We start from the raw sequence: 13,792 nt of genomic DNA on the forward strand, positions 1-13,792 counted from the left end.
TCAGATTAAGATTATCGTAATCACCTGTTTTCGGAAGCACAGCCCAATTAGCATGTGATTATAATTTGGTCACACCTTTTAATAACCGTCTCGTTTGATACATGTCATTATAAACGCAGCAGCTTTTTCCAGTTTTTCTGTGGGTAGTGTCTGTACCGCTACCGAAACGATAATAAATGCCCGGCAGCAAAAATAAAAGTGACTCGTGCAACTTTATTAAGTCCTAGGTTAGTTGATAACGTTAGAGGTTGAAGTTATTTGTGGGGCACTCCTGTGCCAAGAACAAGATTTCCAATTATGCACGGTTGTCGTTAGATAAAAAGTTAATTTTTCAAACGAATTTATTTGGCATAAATGAATAATTGTTGCTTCTACTGCTACCCGCATAAAGGCCCGTATAAATAACGCCACCGGTAAATAAAGCCATGACCTGAATTACGGCGAGAAATGTCATCTAAAACCATGACATAAGAGTAGCAATTAAACCTTAGAAAAACCTGGAAGCACACATCAAACTGAACTAGTTATAACCATTTCTATTATTTATTATACATGTGTATATCTTAGGATAAACATACACTAAATCCTGGTGTCATTTTTATTGTAAATATATTTGTTTTCTAGAAAGCTAACAGTAATATAATTAAATAGTTTAAGATAATCAGAGCCGTAGCGTGGACTCCCAACGCCTTTGGCGAAACTGTTATTGGGCGCACCTTACTTTCATGCATTTTCAAAACAAATAGCATGATAACAGCTGGGATATTTTTTAAATTTTTGCGTGGTGGATTTGATAAATGTTTGTTTTATGAATTCCTTAAGCTTCTATAACCTACGTATGTTTCAATAGGTAGAAAGTAAGGATTAATAAAAAGGCAAGAATATATCTAAAAATCATTTTTTTAGGTTTTAACAGCTTTCCGAAAGATTAATTAAACCTACACAAATAATAAAAAAGAGATCAAGTAGTGCGTGTGACAAAATAAAAAATCAAATATCCTTGTTGTGAATTTACACACAAGTGGATCAGATGTAGTCGCATCAAGAAGAACCCTACTTGGGAGTGGATCGTATGACCTTCGGAATCGCCATTAGCCCTAGGTCGGTGGTTTGAAAGAACTACTGCACTTTAAAATCAAACTCAACTTTGGAGATAATTGGTAGAAGGTAGGAATAATATCGATTGGACCAGATCGTATCAAGAAAACAAAACAATTCCGGACTTATTCTCATATTCAGCGTGTCTTAAGTTAAGTGCCTCGTTTAAAGCTTTGCGAGATTATATAGACGCAAAAGAAAAAATCGAATTCAAAATATTATCGAATGTTCAACGGCTTTCACCATTTTACAAGTGTCTGGTTTAAATGAATGAAATGTCACTGGATCAAATGCGATCGTTATGGTTATTGAATTGATAACGATCGACCGTTGCGTTTGAAAGTTATAAAGAAAATGTTACATCGAACCACATTAGCACCATATAAGGTTGGTGTCTTGGCTTTTTTTAGGGCCCTCCTTAGCCGTGCGGTAAGACGCGTGGCTACAAAGCAATACCATGCTGAGGGTGGCTGGGTTCGATTCCCGGTGCCGGTCTAGGCAATTTTTGGATTGGAAATTGTCTCGACTCTCCTGGGCATAAAAGTATCATCGTCTTAGCCTCACGATATACAAATGCAGAAATGATAACTTGGCTTAGAAACCTCGCTGTTAATAACTGTGGAAGTGCTTAATGAACACTAAGCTGCGAGGCGGCAATGTCTCAGTTGAGGATATAATGCCAACGAAGAAGAGTCTTGGCTAAATGCGGGAAAGGCAGTATCACTACTCGCTGAATTAAGTTGGGTTTTTTACAGTCTACTCTGTGTTTCGCCTTTGGCATATGAAGTTCTCATTTATATTTTATTTTCATTTATATTTCCTGTTCCTTTCTATTTTTCTCTTCCGTTGCCATCAGATGAATGATAAAAAAAAGTCAGTGATGCTGAATCAAAGTGGTATTCAATTGCAAAAACCTTGATGAGACTCTGGATTTTGGCGCCCCCCTTAGGCTTGGTGCCCATGGCTGGGGCCAACCTGGCCAACCACATACTACGGCGCTGAAGATGATTAATTAGTTTGGTTTCATGTATGACATTATACCTCCATACCTCCTCCGTCGAATTCATTTTCGGGGTCAAACAATTAGCGGAATAAAATTTGGCAGAACGAGACTTTTCGCGGCATGACATGGCATAGAAAGACTGATCTGGTATATTGGTCACTGCACGGACTGCTTTGTCTGTTTCTCGCTGCATAGAAATTAGAAAACAACAAGGCCAGTAAAAGTCAAAATTAATGAAGAACGAAAAAGAAAGATATTTTTCCGTGCAGTGCCCTATAGTCCAGCAGACACCTAAGAAGCAGAGGAACGAATCGAATAAAGTTTTACAGAACGCATCCACTCCAGCATTGAAGAAGATTTCGAGCGTCGCCATAACCTGAAAAGTGACGTAATAGGGTAAAGGATGTATTTTGGACCATCAAGAGGAATTTGCACTCAGTGGTCCAAAATATGAGCCGTCGAACTGGTGGTCAAAAATACCTCCCTTACCCTAAGCCATCTCCAAAAAATAGTGTATTAATGGCTGTAGACCTGTGCACTGATTAAAATTTTACCGGCGGCGGCGTGATAGATCATTTTCAGCTAGCGGCGGCGGCGTACGGCGTCACGCCGTTGGTGATTGGCGACGGCGGCGCGTCAGCGTAAACTAGTTTCAAGCATCAAAATTTTGATAAGAAAATTATTTTGAGCTTTTTAGTGGAATGTTTTCACCTGTCATAAGACGAGTTTATACAATCCCATTGAATTCCACCACTTAATTGTATCTTGACAGATACGTATTTCGACCTCAAAAGTAAGGCCGGGGTCGAAATACGTATCTGTCAAAATACAATTAAGTGGTGGAATTCAATGGGATTGTATAAACTCGTCTTATGACAGGTGATCAAAATTTTTCTGTTTTTTTTTTTCAGAAGTTCCTCAACGAATTCCTCCGAAAGTTCCGACAGGAATTCCTCCGGAAGTTCCTCCAGGAATTCCTCCGGAAGTTCCTCCAGGAATTCCTCCGGAAGTTCCTCCAGGAATTCCTCCGGAAGTTCCTCCAGGAATTCCTCCGGAAGTTCCTCCAGGAATTCCTCCGGAAGTTCCTCCAGGAATTCCTCCGGAAGTTCCTCCAGGAATTCCTCCGGAAGTTCCTCCAGGAATTCCTTCGGAAGTTCCTCCAGGAATTCCTCCGGAAGTTCCTCCAGGAATTCCTCCGGAAGTTCCTCCAGGAATTCCTCCGGAAGTTGCTCCAGGAATTCCTCCGGAAGTTGCTCCAGGAATTCCTCCGGAAGTTGCTCCAGGAATTCCTCCGGAAGTTCCTCCAGGAATTCCTCCGGAAGTTCCTCCACGAATTCCTCCGGAAGTTCCTCCAGGAATTCCTCCGAAAGTTCCTCCAGGAATTCCTCCGAAAGTTCCTCCAGGAATTCCTCCGGAAGTTCCTCCAGGAATTCCTCCGGAAGTTCCTCCAGGAATTCCTCCGGAAGTTCCTCCAGGAATTCCTCCGGAAGTTCCGCCAGGAATTCCTCCGGAAGTTGCTCCAGGAATTCCTCCGGAAGTTGCTCCAGGAATTCCTCCGGAAGTTCCTCCAGGAATTCCTCCGGAAGTTCCTCCAGGAATTGCTCTGGAAATTCATTCAAGAATTCCTCCGGAAGTTCCTTCAAGAATTGCTTAAAAATTTCTCTAAAAGTTATCCCCGGAGTTCCCAAAATAATCCATCCGAATTTCTCCAGCAATTCCTCAGGAAGGTTCTTTAAGAATTTCTTCTGAAATTCCTCCCCAAGTTCTTCCAATAATTAGTTTGAAAGTTCTACCAGGAATTATTCGGGAAACTTCTCCAGGAAGTCCTCGGAATTTCTTCAGAAGGTTCTCCAGGAATTCCTTCTCTCTGGTAATTCAGGTAGTTTTGAGAAGACAATATCATTGACTCAGGATGGAGATCTTTCAAGTCGGCCCTTTGCACCACCGGAGGTGTACAGGATTCATAAGTAAGTAAGTAAAATGTCATTGACTGCGGGACTTCGAAGTTCATTAGGAAATACTTACTCATTCAATTCCAGTTCCCTGCATGATATTTTGACCTTGTTTGCGTTTACCGATGTTTCAGTATCACCGAAATAGGTGATACAGCTCTCTTTCATTTTCTTCGGTGATATTTTTCGCTGGTTTCTGTAAATATTTAAAAAATCATCGAAATTCAGTTATTTAACAATTAACTTGCGCTGTAACGTTTTACGTTTATTTCGATTAAAATTTAAATAAAAATATTCGTTTAGAACCGATAAAACAAAAATAAATTTTGAATTTTGTTTTAATTTATGATCGTGTGTCGTGTTTCGTTTGCGTTCGTAAAATCTGTTCGTTCTTGTATCAATTTCAAGTTTATAGTATTTGTTATAAAAGCTCAACTCATTATGGCACGCATGTGAGCTGCAAATAGGCGGCAAACAGGCGCCATGCCTCCGATCGCCATGCCAATCGGTTGGCGCAATTTTGATTTGAATATGCTTTACAATCAAATTGAATGATAGCTCAGATTTGAATAGTTGAATAGTAAAATGATTTCAAAAGATTCAAAATTTCTTGGCGCAAGTACGACTCAGACTCGCTCATTTCGTCTACGAATCGGCTGGAGAGCAGAAGTGCGCGAATAAAATACTTACGTTCAGTTCTTGAAAGTTTAAGATTTTGCTTGAGTAATTTTAGTTTAATTTGAAGGTAAAATTAGTGAGTGAGTTTTAAAAAAATAAGTGGTGTTAAATGTTCTGTGTTTTCTTCCTAGTTTAGTGGACCGAGGTCGAATCGATTGCGTTTTCTGCTCAGATAACTTTATTAAAGTGAATTAGTACGAAAAAAGGTAATTAAATCTAATAATGTTGAGCAATTCCTTAAATTTAATGTGATTTCGTGTTGGACACGCAGCGCCCTGCGTTTTTTTCGTACGGCTGGATTTTCTGTCGCTAATCGGTGGCATTCATCATCTCATCGAGATTCCGTTCGTGGTATTCCACCACGACTTCGTCCGTTGACCGTCCGAGGACCGTCCGACCCGTGTGCCAAGCGAAGGCCCGCCTCAAGTAGGTAGCCAAACGGAGGTGAGTGAGGTCGCTAAGTCAATCGTAGCGAATTTTCCACGTCGTTAATTGCCGACGGAATGGTCCTTTACGTTACATTTTCGGACCAGTGTTGTAGAGAGTGTAGGTTCGTCTTTCCGCGTGTCGTCAATTGCACGCCACGAACCTCGATCCTAACCAAAGGATAAAGGACGTACCACTCCCCGCTCGGTGAACCGGATAAGTACGCGAAGCCGGGTTGCTTGGGTACGTGTGCCTCTATTTGGCGGAGCCGATCGTCCCAGGGAAAATCAGGCCAAGTGCCACAACACTCCGATCGAAATCCGAAGCTTCCGTTCCAGCCGCCACTCTCTCCGCACCGTTAGTTCGGCCATATCGCACACGGGTCATCTCCATCGCTGCGCGCCAAATCGCAGTACGGACACGCCGGTGACCGCCATCGTGTTACTGCCATCTTCGAAGTAATCGTCGCCATCATCGAGACAACGATAGCCTCATCGTTCCCGCCAGCACCGAGTCATCAAAATCCTGCGCAGGTACGTGAAGAGCTTTTTATTACATGGCCATGTTTGCTCTTTTCCATTCCGTACGTTAAATACGCGTCCAATGCGAATGAATGATCTAAAATATAGTGTTTTGATTGAATATTGTTTTATGCTTGGTTGGATTTCAGTACGTTTAATGCCTGAACTATAATAAACACTCTCACTAAATTAAACTACGTTTCGTTATTGCTCGAATGAGTGAACACTCCTTCTACGTTCCCTAAGTTTCGTTTCGTTAAGAGAGAGTCAGAAACAGTGCATGCGTTACGAAATTGAACATTATTCCGCGAACCGTTCGAGAAGTTTCCCTGAGCGAAAAGGTCTCCAAAAGTCGGGCAAACCAAACACGACCGGTGGTCTCTCGTAGAGAGTGGCGCTTAAGCCACCGTTTTAGCAATCCTCGAGAACATTCCCCGAACGGTTACAGCGCATAATTACCGAATCATCCGTAATTTTTCAGATCACTGATATTTTCAATAACATGAATTACCGAATTACGAATCTTTGTTAAGGTGTGTATACTTGAACACCGGCAATTCTCACAAAAAAAAATACAGAAAATCCTTCCGAAAGTCCTCCAACTTTTTCCTGGTATTGTAGGGGGAATGACGGCTTTGGCAGGTTTTGTTCTATTATTGGCAGGGGTTTTTTTATGACTGACTAGACTCAAATTTGTTCTCAGCATTCTTTGCATATCAAAGAATATTGTGGCCAAATTTCATAAAATTTGGACGACAAAAACCCCTCTGCCAATAATAGAACAAAACCTGCCAAAACCGTCTTTCCCCCTACATAAATTTCTCCAATGGAAATCCTTCCTTAAATTAACCACCCCCCACCTCCCATTGAGTAAAAGTATCGGTAACGATGTCTTAAATCTCAGCCAGAATTGCCGGAAATAGGCAATATTTTCGCCAGGATTTATCGAGAACATAATAAGGTGCTGTATGATTTGTTGACTATTATGAAATATCGCAATTTAAATGCACTTAAGTCGATTTTTACGCTGGTGATTCGAACCACATGAATCTCAAAATTCGCGTAAGAATTTAATTTAATTGGAATAGGTTTTTGGCGGTCCTCATGTATTCCACGTGCTTTTTAAAAAACGCTTAAAAACCGCTTGAATCCCAAAATTTTGGCTAACACCACGTGAAGATAAATTTTCGTTAAAAGATCCTACGCCGGTTCACGCCGCCGCCGCCATCGCCGATAAATGCAAAAGGGGCGGGGCAAAGTGACTTCATAATGTTGCCATTGCCGCCGATAATGTGACCGTCACTGCACACAGTAGATCTGCACATTTGTTTCGGTTAATAACTCCTGAAATATTTCTACTGTTACAAAAAAAAATAACCTATTCAAATTGAAGCTTATACTCAAAATTGTGTGATTGGACCTACATTATGTTCATAAGTTGTGTATATTTTCTGGAATACGCAAATATTGTTAAGGTTGCCAATAACCGTCGCACCTTGCCAATGTCGTATTCAACCTCAACCAATAAAACCCAACTTAATTCACCGAGTGGTGACACTGCCTTTCTCGCATTTAGCCAAGACACCAACCTTATATGGGGCTTACATAGTTCGATTCCATTTTCTTAATAACTTTAAAACGCAACAAAATTCAATAGTGATAAACTAGGCGAAAAAATCGGTTAAGAATTACTATATGAAAAAGTGACTAATGTTTTTCGGTTTTCGTGTGCACACACACACATCCACACACACACACACATACACGGACAGACAGACATTTGTTCAGCTCGACGAGCTGAGTCGATTGGTATATAACATCATGGGTCTCCGAGACTTCTATAAAAAGTTCGATTTTGGATTGAAATGATAGCCTTTCGGTACAACTTTGTTGTACGAGAAAGGCAAAAAAATACTATCCCACTCAGTTACCTATTAGTTGTTCAATTGAATGAGCACTATCAAATACCATACTATATGTAAATTTATTACCTCACAAAATCGTAATGCTGCAACAAACCAACCTGGTAAGCGCCGTTTTCTCAAAATTCTTTAGCCACGCTCGCCACATTCACGATCAGGTTAATAAAGTTCGTTCGAGTACAAGATCAAGGTCGCCACCACGGCACGAACCAGTCAAGTTCAGTCCACAGCCATCAACGGTAGCAGCGCCGCGCACTCGGCACTCGGCACGCTCATTAACGACCACTTAGTTCCGAAACGTAAACATTTATTTTGTTACTGTCTACGGTTGAGTCAGGAATGACATAGCGGTGCGGTGAGACGACTGTGGCGAACAGCCATACAACAAGTTGATGAAATAGAAATAGTGGCTAACGGATGGACACCGGCAGATGTTGACGAATATTCACTGTTCAGGACCCTGACCTGACAAGTGGTCAAAGATGCGTAGCGATCGCGATGGCATAAGGAAATGAATCCGGCAGAAGATTTACACAAGGTCATTCCATTTCTGATACTGAAGATCCATTTCAAATGTCTGACAGGTGAATTAATAATAAAAATAATTTTCTAATGAAATATAGCAGCTGCAGGTATACCCCGTTCGACATATGATCGTTTAGCATAATGAAGCTTAAGTTTATGGACACGAGGTAAAATTAGTTTTATAGAAGAAAACGTAGGCTCAAAGGTGGTGAGCTTTATATTAAACATTATGCATCTGATCATGAGTTTCTGAACGTCGTATTCCAAACGTCAATATCTTAAGTTATGCACCCTGCTACCAACATCAATCAACAGTTACCTATGAGTCATTCATTAGTTTGATCGAAACGAACAGTTTCCAGTTTTAGCGCTTTTCTGCCCCACGAGGGTGTTGATGATGGATCATGTATCGTTACGGACCGTGAGAAACGTCGCATATATAATTATGGCTGGATGAACTTCGAAACAATTGACTTTGCACGTAACCACTGACTGTGCTGTGGAGACGATCAATAAATTGGCGGATGGCTGCTTGCTTGTCAGCATGACGCCACGACGCGTTTGCATCGCGAATTAGTTACTTAGCTGTTTCGGTATCAGATTCCGGATGTGGAGCTTTACAGCTATGCCGGGTCTTATTGATCGATAATTTGTTTTAAGCTACGCTTGCCGGGTTTGCTGAACAAGATGCGGGTAATGCAAACATTTTGAAAATATTGAATGAACTGACAAATTTATTATTCTATAGAGATTGTTTTTACAATTCATTACCAAAAACAAGAGGCAAATTTATCAGCGGCATGAAATTGATTATGCTGCAACAAAGTTGTAATTTATTTCGATGGAATTTTCGTATTCATATCTATGGATTTTCGTCTAAAAGTTAAACTCATTGGCATATAATAGTCATTTCAAATTATATTGAAGTTGTAGAAATATTGATGAATAGGATGTAATAAATATTGTGGATTCAGGCACAAAAAACATGTATGTTAAAGTTTAACGTTGAGTTGTTATAATGTATACGCTAACCATCTTTTTCTTCAATGGCTCTACAACTGGAACTGCTTCACAACTTAGTATTCTATTAGCATTTCTTCAGTTATTAATGGAAAGCTTTTCTATACCCGCTATTGCATGAGTATGTATCTTGTGTGGCAAGTACCATGGAAACACTATGCCCAGAGTGTCGAAGAACTTACCAACCCGAAAACATCCTGGAACCAGACCGAGAATCCATCTCGCCGGCTGCTCGCAAGGCTACCGGAGTCCCCGCTAACCATAATAATTCGAGAAAATAATGATTTTTCAAGATCGTTTCCTCGTAACTAGTAGTTGGTTATTTATATATCAAAATATTAGAAGATTGGAAACCAAATTGGATGGCATAATCCTGGCTTCTGTAAATAGTAATTACGACGTGATTATTTCAATGGAAAGTGGTATAGACGAGAGCATCCATTTCCTGCAGATATTCAATACCTAGGGGAACTGTTCCGTTTTCCATCTCACTGAACATATATTCATATCATCGCAAAAAAGAAGTACAGCATCAATCTCGTCGCTTCTTTTTGCTAACACGCGTGCTCACTGGTGAAAAAAATCACAAAAATAAAACACAAACCAAATTCCTTTTCATTGCTTTGTTTTTGATGGGATGGAAAAAGAAGCTATGGGATGAAGTGCCGAACCGTTCCCCTATTTATTTTTCTTTCGGTTCGATCGGACTACAATGATTAGCGATAAGCATAGCTTTGGTGGTATTTTGAAAGCTGTAGCAGAACGGCAATATTAGAAGTTACTCGTTTCCTGCCGAAATGCTGTGTTGATGGATGAGCACAACAAATGGATGAGCACCAGCACATCGCTACCGTTCGTGTGCTTTGTGACATAGCATCTGATGCTTACAAAGTATTCGTGTGTATTGATTACAATCGACCCTGGTGTGTTGCTTAGAATGGAATCGGTTTCCATTGACGATTCATCCTCTATAACAGGAACTAAATACGTACTGTGGGATGGATTTCCTGAACCTGTCTACCAGTTGATCTTCACCATCACCATCGCCATACTGGATATTAACAGTATGACATGTCTGTCATCAGTAAAATGCCATCCAGGAAGCGAATATATAAAAAAGATTAAATTAGCGCAACATCGATTTTGGCCTTCTGCTTGCTGACTTGCCTGTACTGAAACGAAGCTTCATCTACGACATTGCCAATGTCAATGAGGTTACTGCCAAATTCAACGATTCTATCTGTAATTTGGTTGAATGTAAACGCCAAAGTGAAAAGGAAGCCCGTTTTGGAGTAAGCTTCAAATATAAAAACCAAAATTGTGTGTTATGTGTTATAAAAATAGTATTTTGGCCATAACTTCTGAGCCCATAGTCTGACCTGGCCAATTTTCAATAGGAAACAATGGAGCAGGATTCTGCGTCGAATGCAACTTGTTGCAAGCAAATCGGTTAAGGATAAGTGCCTGAAAAATGAGTCCCAAGTTTACACGGTTATCAAAAAGGTCTAATCGACCAGTACCTAGGCCGAAAACTAATTGACCAAAATATGTTTGTGCGTTAAACAGTCTACAAGTTCATTTTGACCGAATCCAAAACAAGTAATTTGGCCGAACATGAAATTTGCCCGAGCGTGGTCAAATCATTTAGCCGAACAAACATAGGCATTGAAAAATGGTAAGTGAGTACTGAGATGTGACAAATCACACTCTCTGAAGTTATGAAGCTAATAAAAGAAGAAAAAGGAAGAAAAATCCATCATTAATGTTCCTAGCGGTAATTGTGCCTTTCTCGTGTATTATAAAAACATCGTTTTGGCCATGACTATTGATTTTACGGCCAGATTTGGCCAAATTTAAATAGGAAACATTAAGACAGGATTCTCGGTCGAACGCAATAGGTTAGGGGTGAAGGCCCGGCCATGTTCCGAGACAAAAACTGGATTTTCTTATAGAATACTTTTATGGAATTTCAGCGACTCGGATTTCAAGAGATTTTTTCGAACATATAAGTTATAAACTACCTATGACTATTAAGACAATCATTACATTTCTAGTGTTTATAGAACATTTCCAAAAAGCATGTCTTCCTCATTTTCACGAATTTTCAGGAGTGATTATGGATTCCTGTAAATTTTATGAAATATTGCATGGCTGCAAGCAATTTCAATAAGTTTTAGGAATTTCAACCTTTAATAATCTTCAGAAACATCGCCACGATCTACCAGTAAAGCTTATGATCGTCCCAGATTCTTTAAGGGTGTTCAGTACTGTTTAAGTGTTTACGGGTTTTCAGTAATTTCAAGAACAATGTTACTCCGAATTGCAGACTTTTTTCTTTCAAACGTCTGAAATTTCTTGCAAATAAACTCTTAGAAGCTTTCAGAGTTTTTCTTTTCATAGTTTTGCTACCAGACATCCAGATGTGCTACCATCATCATAAACTGCTTCATATTTCTGCGATTGTTCTCTCATATCCTTGTTTAGTTTCTCAACTTTTGGATACGAGCTTCTGCTTTATAGACAGGAGGTCTGGCATAGACTACATCACTTTTCTAAGTGAATCATCGATCTATACACAGAAAAAAATATTGAAAAGTAAGCAGCGCATAAATAATAAAGACGTGGAAAATTGCACTATTCTGGGCGTACATGGATCGTTTCCGACAAGTTCGCCCTAAATGTATGCAATTTCCATAGCATTATGACACTTATTCGTATAAAAAGTTACATAATGCAATACAAATTGCACACATTCAGGTGATAATATCGTTTAAATTTACGCTCATTTTAGCATTCCTTTATGTGCATTACTTTCGTGTAAATTTCAACAACTTTTTCTATCTGTGTACTTCTCTTCATCTACCTTATCGAGTTAACGAAATTTCCTTTCAGTGGTAGGGGAACGGTTTGCCACTTCATCTCATAGCTCCTATTTCCATCCCATCAAAAACAAAGTAATGGAAAGGAAGTTGGTTTGTTTATTATTTTTGTGATTTTTTTCACCAGTGAGCACGCATGTTGACAAAAAGAAGCGACGAATTTGGTGCCGTATTTCTTTGTTTAGCGATAAGATGGATATATGTACAGTGAGATGATCAGTATGTTTAGTGAGATGTACAGTGAGATCGGAACATTTCCCCTATTATGGGAATGCGCAGGTTTTCTCGGTCTCTAGTAGCAACAATAACTACACACTAACAATCCTCTATTTTCCCAACTAACTAAAGTTGTAGGTAGTAAATACCAACCTTTATTCACTTGGATCGTAGCGCAATTTATACCAGTTTTGACCAGTCACGAAGAAGCAACCATTTACAAGTACAGTCAGTCTTAGCTAGTTGAGCTAAGCTATATCCTTGTTTAGATATTCAAATTTTAATTAATTCACTTGTCAATCTGTCAATTCTTATAAAATTTCAGAAATTCTGAGCCTCCCTGAACTAGCAGAAATAATTACATACTTCCAGAAAATTTTCAACAATTTTATGGAAGAGCAGAAACTATTAGAAAATTCAAGACTTCTTGGAAAATCTCAATACATCATTGAGCACTTTTTGGAATAGAAAGAATTCCTCATAGACTCTGAGAAGCCTTTCGGAAATTATTTCTTTACAATACCGGAAACCTCCACGATTGTCAGTTTAACCTCTGATAAGCTTTCAAACCTCTGATTCACTTTGAAACGTTTTAATAATATTTTTGCCTTTCTCGTACAACAAAGTTGTACCGAAAGGCTATATGATCACCCCAAAAACGAACTTTTGATAGGAGCCCCGGAGACCCATAGTGTTATATACCAATCGACTCAGCGTGGCGTGTAGAGACGATGATCTCGGAACATTATGAAGAGATAAAGATGTATCTGTCATTGCAGTGTTTGATGAATCTGATGTTGTTTTATTAATTATGCTGCTAATGTGTTGCACTTCAGTCTTCAGTTGAATGAATTCTTCTTACGGGATCAACTCTCGCTTAACTTTTCATAAGGACGTGAGTAACCTTTTTTTCATGAATTTATTTAAATAGCGCAATCAACAGAATAAAACGAAAGCTATTGATTGCAGTATTCAAATTAATTAATGAAAAGAATGTTACTTAGGTCCTTTTGAAAAGTTAAGCGAGAACTCTTTAGTTTCCTATTTACTAGAAGGCTTTCTGAATCGATTGATTTCGATAAGGCGCCTGCACGAGTCACACATCCAAAATATATTGGAATGCAAACAAGCACATTCTTCGTCATACGCTAGCCCTACACATTTTGCGTGGAAGTAATTCCGAACTTGACAAAATCCACCACATGAAACAACGATGTCCTCTGCACGGAATTCTATTTTGCAAGTGAAACCATCGAGAACAGACATGACGAGCTCGGTAGTCTAGTGGCTACCGCTCCTGCCTTATAAGCAGGAGGTCGTGGGTTCAATTCCTGGCTCGTCCCTTTCCTACTTTGTATTTCTATCTTAGTTCTTTCTGTGTTCCACGTTCTACCAAAACGATTCCTACTGTTATAGCTTTCCACACAATCCCAAAACCTCCCGTGGCACCTATGAGAGGTCGTAGAGTTCTTTGCATCTTTCTTAAGTAGGTGTCCAACTAACCACCCTTCCCCTTCCTCAGCATTCGCAAGGACGTGGCCAGGACAGATAT

General features: G+C 39.6%; 1 protein-coding gene across 5 annotated transcripts in view; it reads left to right on the forward strand.

The window, feature by feature from the left end:
• LOC134211266 (putative mediator of RNA polymerase II transcription subunit 15) overlaps nt 1-13,792 on the forward strand; it is a 194,527-nt gene that overhangs the window by 68,144 nt on the left and 112,591 nt on the right. The gene's annotated exons all lie outside the window — the stretch shown is intronic.

Source organism: Armigeres subalbatus, chromosome 2 (genome assembly GCF_024139115.2).
Source record: "Armigeres subalbatus isolate Guangzhou_Male chromosome 2, GZ_Asu_2, whole genome shotgun sequence".
In the NCBI taxonomy this organism is placed as follows: Eukaryota; Metazoa; Arthropoda; class Insecta; order Diptera; family Culicidae; genus Armigeres; species Armigeres subalbatus.